General features: G+C 35.2%; 1 pseudogene; it reads right to left on the bottom strand.

Annotated features, from left to right (window-relative positions):
• Positions 1 to 3988: 3988 nt before the first annotated feature.
• LOC148771789 (cation/H(+) antiporter 17 pseudogene) lies at positions 3989 to 4743 on the bottom strand (annotated as a pseudogene).
• Between the last annotated feature and the right edge of the window lie 1859 nt (positions 4744 to 6602).

The following is a 6602-nucleotide window of genomic DNA, read 5'->3' as shown; positions in this document are numbered from 1 at the left end:
TAATATTAATATGTTGCCCGTTCAATAAAGGCAAACACAATAAAAACCAAAAGAAGTAATATTGATGTGGTTGACAGTAATATTACTGTCATCTACAGTAATTTTACTGTAAGACTAATATTACTGTAACAACAATAATATTACCGCAACCACAATAATATTATTGTGTTTACAGTAAAATTACAATAGTTGACAGTAATATTAGTACGTTAATCGGTCAACAAATCAAACAAAACAACAATGGAAAAAAAAATATTAATGTGGTTTACAGTAATATTATTGTGCTTACACTAGTTTTACCTTCAGCGACATTAATATAATTCGCTGACTTATCAACAAATCAAACAAAATAAAATACCAAAAAAATAATAATATTGTTGAGGTTGACAGTAATTGTACTGTCGGTGACAGTACAATTACGTAAATGTACTGTCAATGACAGTATAATTGCTGTGAATAACTGTATAATTACGGTCAACATTCAGCACCGGTCGTAAAAAAATGGATAAAATTTGAGGGAGAAGGAAAAAATTTCAGGTTGAAACACTAGATCTGTTTCTGCAATTGTTTTTCAATCGACGTATTTCGACAAATGGTGGTCTTACAAGAGGTGTAATTTGTGTTTCGCCAGTTGAAATTTGACGACAATTTTGATGGCAATTTCGTTCATTTTTATATTGTCAGATTTATTTATATATATATTTTTTTTATTTGTGAGCGCAAAAACCGTGGGTAGTTAGCGGCGGCGGGGGTTTTGGTAGAGTTTATAAATTTCTTTTGTATAAGCCAGTATTCGTGTGTGTATATAATTGATTGACTAAAAATATGGGGTAAAAAAAAAGAACATAACTACGAATTACTATAGTTTACTACAGTTACATGTAGTTAGATGTAGTTATTTTCAGTAGAGTAAACATATTGATTTAAAAAAAATAAAAAAAAAAATTAAAATTAAAAAAATTAAAATAAATAAAATAAAATATATAAATTAAACAAACATGTTTAAAAAAAAAATACAACGAAAAAACTAATAATAATCATAAATAAATTAGTGAAAATGCTAAATGTAGACCGGAAATGTTGAATACGTTTGGCCGAAAATTGCAAATAAGGGTAGTATAGTACTTTCGCCTCTCGAGGGGGGTATGTCGAAGGTTGATTTTGGTTTGGTTTATCTCTAGTTTATTTGGTAACCATGGATATATATAAAATAAGCCCTTTTATCAACCCATCCATTATACTCCAACTTTCTCAATATTACATATTTACCCAGATTTGAATATATATCACATTAACCCCCATTTAATATTTTTTTGAAAAAATAATTTTTTTCTTAAAAAGAATTTTCCGACCAGATTCCTGCGTTGACCTCTTTTTTTCTGAAATTTTTCTCCAACCAGTCAACCGCCGTTGACTTTTTTTTTTCTCTCTACATTATGTTAACAACAAAATTATTGTCTGAAATAGTAATATTAAATACCAAAACAGTAATATTATTAATATTACTGTCCCAAACAGTAATATTATAAATATTACTGTGGTTTTTCCTAAACAGAAAAATACTGATTGGTCTTTCATGATTTTCCATTTAAGAAAAATAATGTTTATTTTTTTTTTTTTTTTTTTTGTGTTATTCCTTTTAGTTGGTTTTTCAATCAGTCGAATTAGTAATTAAAATATCCGCGGCCACTATATATATAGATAGATTATATAATATTTTATTTTGTAAAACGAATAATATATTAGTTTGCGATGGACGGTTTCTTTATTGATTATTAGGCTCCTTGGTAGTATTTCTTGGGTTGTTTAACATAATGAGAAATCAACCCCAGTTACATCACTTATCACTATAATGACACATGACGTTAATTGATTGTTCGTTGATTTTATTAAAATATAATGTTGGGACAACTAGTGCAACTTGATCATCTCACATTTTGGTATCAGCGTTGAAGCTCTACCTGTTGGCTATTACTTATTTAACAAGAAAAAAAAAATCTTCTTTAAAAATTTGAAGCTTTTGAGCATCATGTTGCTTATTTTCTTGACAGCTCTTGAAAGTTATGCATCAAAACTAGTGATTTAACAACAAATACAGCGGGGTTCATAACAACCCAAAAAAAAAAAAAATGGTTCATAAGAACCCAAAAAAAAAAACAATTGCTCAGTAGCTAAAATGCAAAATTGGTATGTAGATAAGGAGAAACACTCGATCGGTCGATCTGTTACCCCGATCAACACCATCCACATCTAGCTGAACCGAGTCTTCAACTATCCTTCGGTCCACGACCAAACAGACAATGTTCAAAGTATTATCAGGGTGCTCGCCCATACGCACACCATAGAAAAAAGATTGACAGTCATCGTGCCCTCCAAAGAAGAAGGTCGTTACGGTGAAGTTTACATTGTTTGCAGCTACTTGAGACGTTCCACCGAGGTCCCGGTCGATGAAGATGCCAACTGAAGACTGAGCGTGCTCGAGGACCCTTTTGTTCACATGCCTCAACTCGGCATGTACAGTCAACTCGAATTGAAAGGGTGGATTATCATAGCCACCTTCTCTCCTGCCGCACTGGTGCTAATGCCGATATGCATTGTGGACATTGACAAGATTGCGGTTGTTGGATGGACCGTGATTTGGTAAAGTTTCTCAAAAGCCTTAAAGGCGACGACTATTTGATACGGGTCCGAATTCTTGTTCTAGAATGGCATCCCATTCTTTCTTGCCTAGTGAGTCACTAATATTACATATGACCTTTTAGAAAGCTCCATCAGATACATTGCCTACACGAGTCTTTGTCTGTTAACTCCAGTGTCGTGTGAAGACTCCACGAAATACATCAAACTGGGGATATTTTTTGTGCTCTAAAAACCGATCATCAGTCCGAGCTGGGTGTCGGTTTGACTTATCACAATAGTTCTATATCTGTATTCTGATCGAGCTGCCGTTCGAGCTGGTTTGTATATACCGGTGACAATGGGCGTTGTAATAAATGTTGTGAACAAGGCCATCAAAATCACGAGGGCAAAAGTTTGGTCATTCATAACCAACAAAATTATTCACAAGATCATACCTGAATATGTACAAAATGTACAAAAATTGTTGAATATATAGTTATTTTTTCTTAGCACTCTATCTTTTCTAATGTCTAGGATAATGAGCTCCACTAAACCTTTAGTGCTCATAAGAAAAACAAGAGTTATGGCTTCTCTAAAAGTAATTTTGCACTTGCGATAAACGATCTTCCCGATACATGTTGTACTATAACCTACACAAGAAAACCCCATCATTGAGCCCCTTGAATGGTGGCTATATTGGTCGAGCACACTTGACACAAAATATAACATAAGAAATAAAGTGGACACAAGGTCCTACACTTTTACCACAAGAAACAGACCCTTCTTTCGGACAACAAAACCGAGTACGAAGGCACCAAAAAGTGCATGGATTTCATTGTTGTCGATAACTAACTGAGCAGTTAGTGCGGTACATATGTATATCATGTCCACCATGTCACGGTCCGCCACTTTTGGCCCAACTCATTGTCGGATTCCTTGGGTTGGAGAGGTTAAGTTCAATAAAGAATCCAAGACTTAGCCCAAATAGGATTAGGCCAAGTTAGCCAAATGTAAATAGGCCTAGTAGAGATTTTTAGAGGATTCTAGAATACTTTCTCGAACCCTCCTTTTGTAGATATTTTGTAGGAATTTCCCGGGATATTCTAATGAAAAACTCCTAGCCCCTTGGATCAAATAGATCTACACCATCCATTGAGGAGGTGGTCCAATATAAATAGGAGTAGGGACTTCATTTGTAACCGCCCAAGAAATTCCAAGCATTCAAGCACAAATACTTCCCTACAATGCTCTCTTGTCTTCTTTAGCTATTCATTCGCTTTGAATCACTTAAAATTCGCAACACCTTCGGGAAGGCTGACTTAGCTATCGCTAGGGGCGAAAATGAGCTAAGATCATACGGTTCACTGTTGAGAGAACAAGTCCCAGACAACCGGCTAACTTTGAGGAATACGCCAAAAAATAGGAGGGGCCAATAGTATGCACAAGATTACGAATCTAAATCCGCTCAATGGTACCCACTGTTAAACAATGGGAGAAGTGATGTTGTTCTCTGACGATGACATGACAATTGCCAGGCAAGCAGGATCCAGGTCGCCATGTCATTAACAGCTCATGACGACATGGCGACCCGCCCAACGTCCGTGGTCATCAGCTTCAACTCGGCTAATATCCAGGCTACAACCGAAAATGCCGTTATGCTCATAAAAACGAGAAATGGAGCATTACTCACTACTCCTTTTAAGATTTTCTTTGAGCACAAACGACGTACCTACGCCTAATGCAAACAGGAGAGTAATTTTAGATGGGGCAATGCTTAATGCATTTTATCCAGTATGCCGGAGGTCTGCCGGATAGACCTCTGTATTAGCTCTAGGTCGAGCAAGAACATAAAGAATAAGAGACCGAAGTTGGCAACGGTTCACAAAATTGTGAGACTATGTGGTGGAAAAATTGCATGGACCTAAAACTTAAGGTCCTAGTATATACTATCATGGGGTTGTCTAGGGATCGAGAGGATCGTACAATATATTTAATCTTGTGTCTACAAAATAGTTAAATTTAAATCTCATCCATTGATTCTCTTGTATGACCTAATACGATCTAGTACGACATTACATATTTGAAAATAAAAGTACAAACCCTGTAAACCACATTGTAAACCATCGTACACACATCGTACTTTGTATAAATTACTTAATTAAGCTGATAATCTCAAATATGAATTTCGATGTTAGATACAGATTTACTCTTAATAAAGCAACTTGCCAGAAGTATTAATGTTTCCAGTACAGATTTGTAGTTATGGGTTTCCGAATTTGCAGATTCTTCTTGCAAGAGGTGTTTATTGTTTATCGTTGCAATTGGTACATAAAACTAATTACTTGGCCTTTAAGGCCACATCGATCTGGTGCAATTTTGTAGACAGTTGTTATTTTTTGCTTCAAGGAATTTTCATTTACATACCATGATCTCAATTATGTGAACACAACTTTTCTTTATTTGCACTTTGTTGAATGTCTGATATCTTCTTGCACTGATTATTTTGCCCAAAATCACCCTCAGCACACAAAAAGTCCACGTTATTGATAAGGATAGTGAATACCTTAACATTGACTTTGAAGAAAAAACAAGCCAATTAATTTTGAAGTAAAGCATTAGGAAGGCATTGACTATCAACTAATCAATCAATAGTCAGTTAATTTCATAGAGGATATTGTTAGCCGGAAGGTTACTTTCGAATGTGATGATTTACAAATAACTGATTTGATCTAATAGTCTTTCTTTGAGTTATGTTTTTATTAGATAAATTAATCAAGGTGAAATTAATCAAGACCAGAGTGACAGAATCCATAAAAGGCCTAGTATGCTTGAACTATCCTGAGAACAAGATCCGAACGATCCTCCATACGGCTTCCTAGTCTTGGTCCAAATTCTTCTTTCTTGGATCAAATAATAAGCCCAATTTATTTGGTCTTTATTTTGGAAATTAGCCTTTTATAAAATGATAACTTATTTTCGAAAATAAATCATTTTTATTTGAAAAAGGGTCAGCTGGAATTTGAAATAAAATATTCATGAGATTTTTTTCTTATTGAGCCTAATATAGATTTTGGAGGGAAAAGATTATTTTGAAATTCAAGATATTCTATCTTTGGAAAATGTTTTAACATTCAAAATTATTTGAATTGTTTGAATAACGTTTTTTATTTGATTTAAACTTATTGAGAATCATATTTTCGGACTTTGAAAGATTTTAAATCAATCCTCAATCAAATATTTAAAAATATATAAGCTGTCCGGAAGTTAGACAGTCTGCCCCGAAAGTTGCTGAAGTTGGCTGGAAGATGTTTTGCTTAAAATTGTTTTTGAAGAAAGAACACTCCTTTTGAGTTTCAAAATTCAAATGCTTACCATATTCAAGTGATTTAATTGAACTCAATCAATTGAAGATCAATCACACTCATCATCCAATCAATCAAGAGATTAATGATTGATTCTTCCATCAAGAGATGATCAAGAGCTTCACCTATAACTAGTGGACCATACATTCAAGCTTCATTCATTCCAAGCCAATTTTGAAAAGAGCTTATACAGAGTCATTTATTTATTACGAAATTCGAAATTCTCCTCTTGCTTATCACTTGTTTTATTGTATATCTTGAGAGGGATTTTGTAAAGCTCTTAGAGAGCAATTCTTTGTTGTGAGGTTTTTGTTAAGTGCGAAAGAGTTAGTCTCTTGTAAGCACGTACTGATAAGTGTGAAAGAGTGAGTCTCTTGTAAGCACGTCGTTGGTGCGAAAGTCATTAGAGTCTTGTTAGCACATCTTATTTTCGTGTGGCAGATTCAAGTAGACACGGCCACGGGCCGGTTTTGGGCCCGAAACCGGCCCGAACCGGCCCGTTGACCAAGTGAACCGGCCCGGACCCGTGAACAGGCCCGTCCTCCCCGGGACGGGCCCGGTTCTTAGAAATGGTGAACTGTGAACCGCCGGGCTGGCCCGGCGGTTCACCCGGATTAAAAA

The sequence above is a fragment of the Erythranthe guttata genome, chromosome 3 (assembly GCF_056151865.1).
Source record: "Erythranthe guttata isolate IM_541 chromosome 3, IM_541, whole genome shotgun sequence".
Classification (NCBI taxonomy): domain Eukaryota; kingdom Viridiplantae; phylum Streptophyta; class Magnoliopsida; order Lamiales; family Phrymaceae; genus Erythranthe; species Erythranthe guttata.
This window is presented reverse-complemented; position numbering and strand designations above follow the sequence as displayed.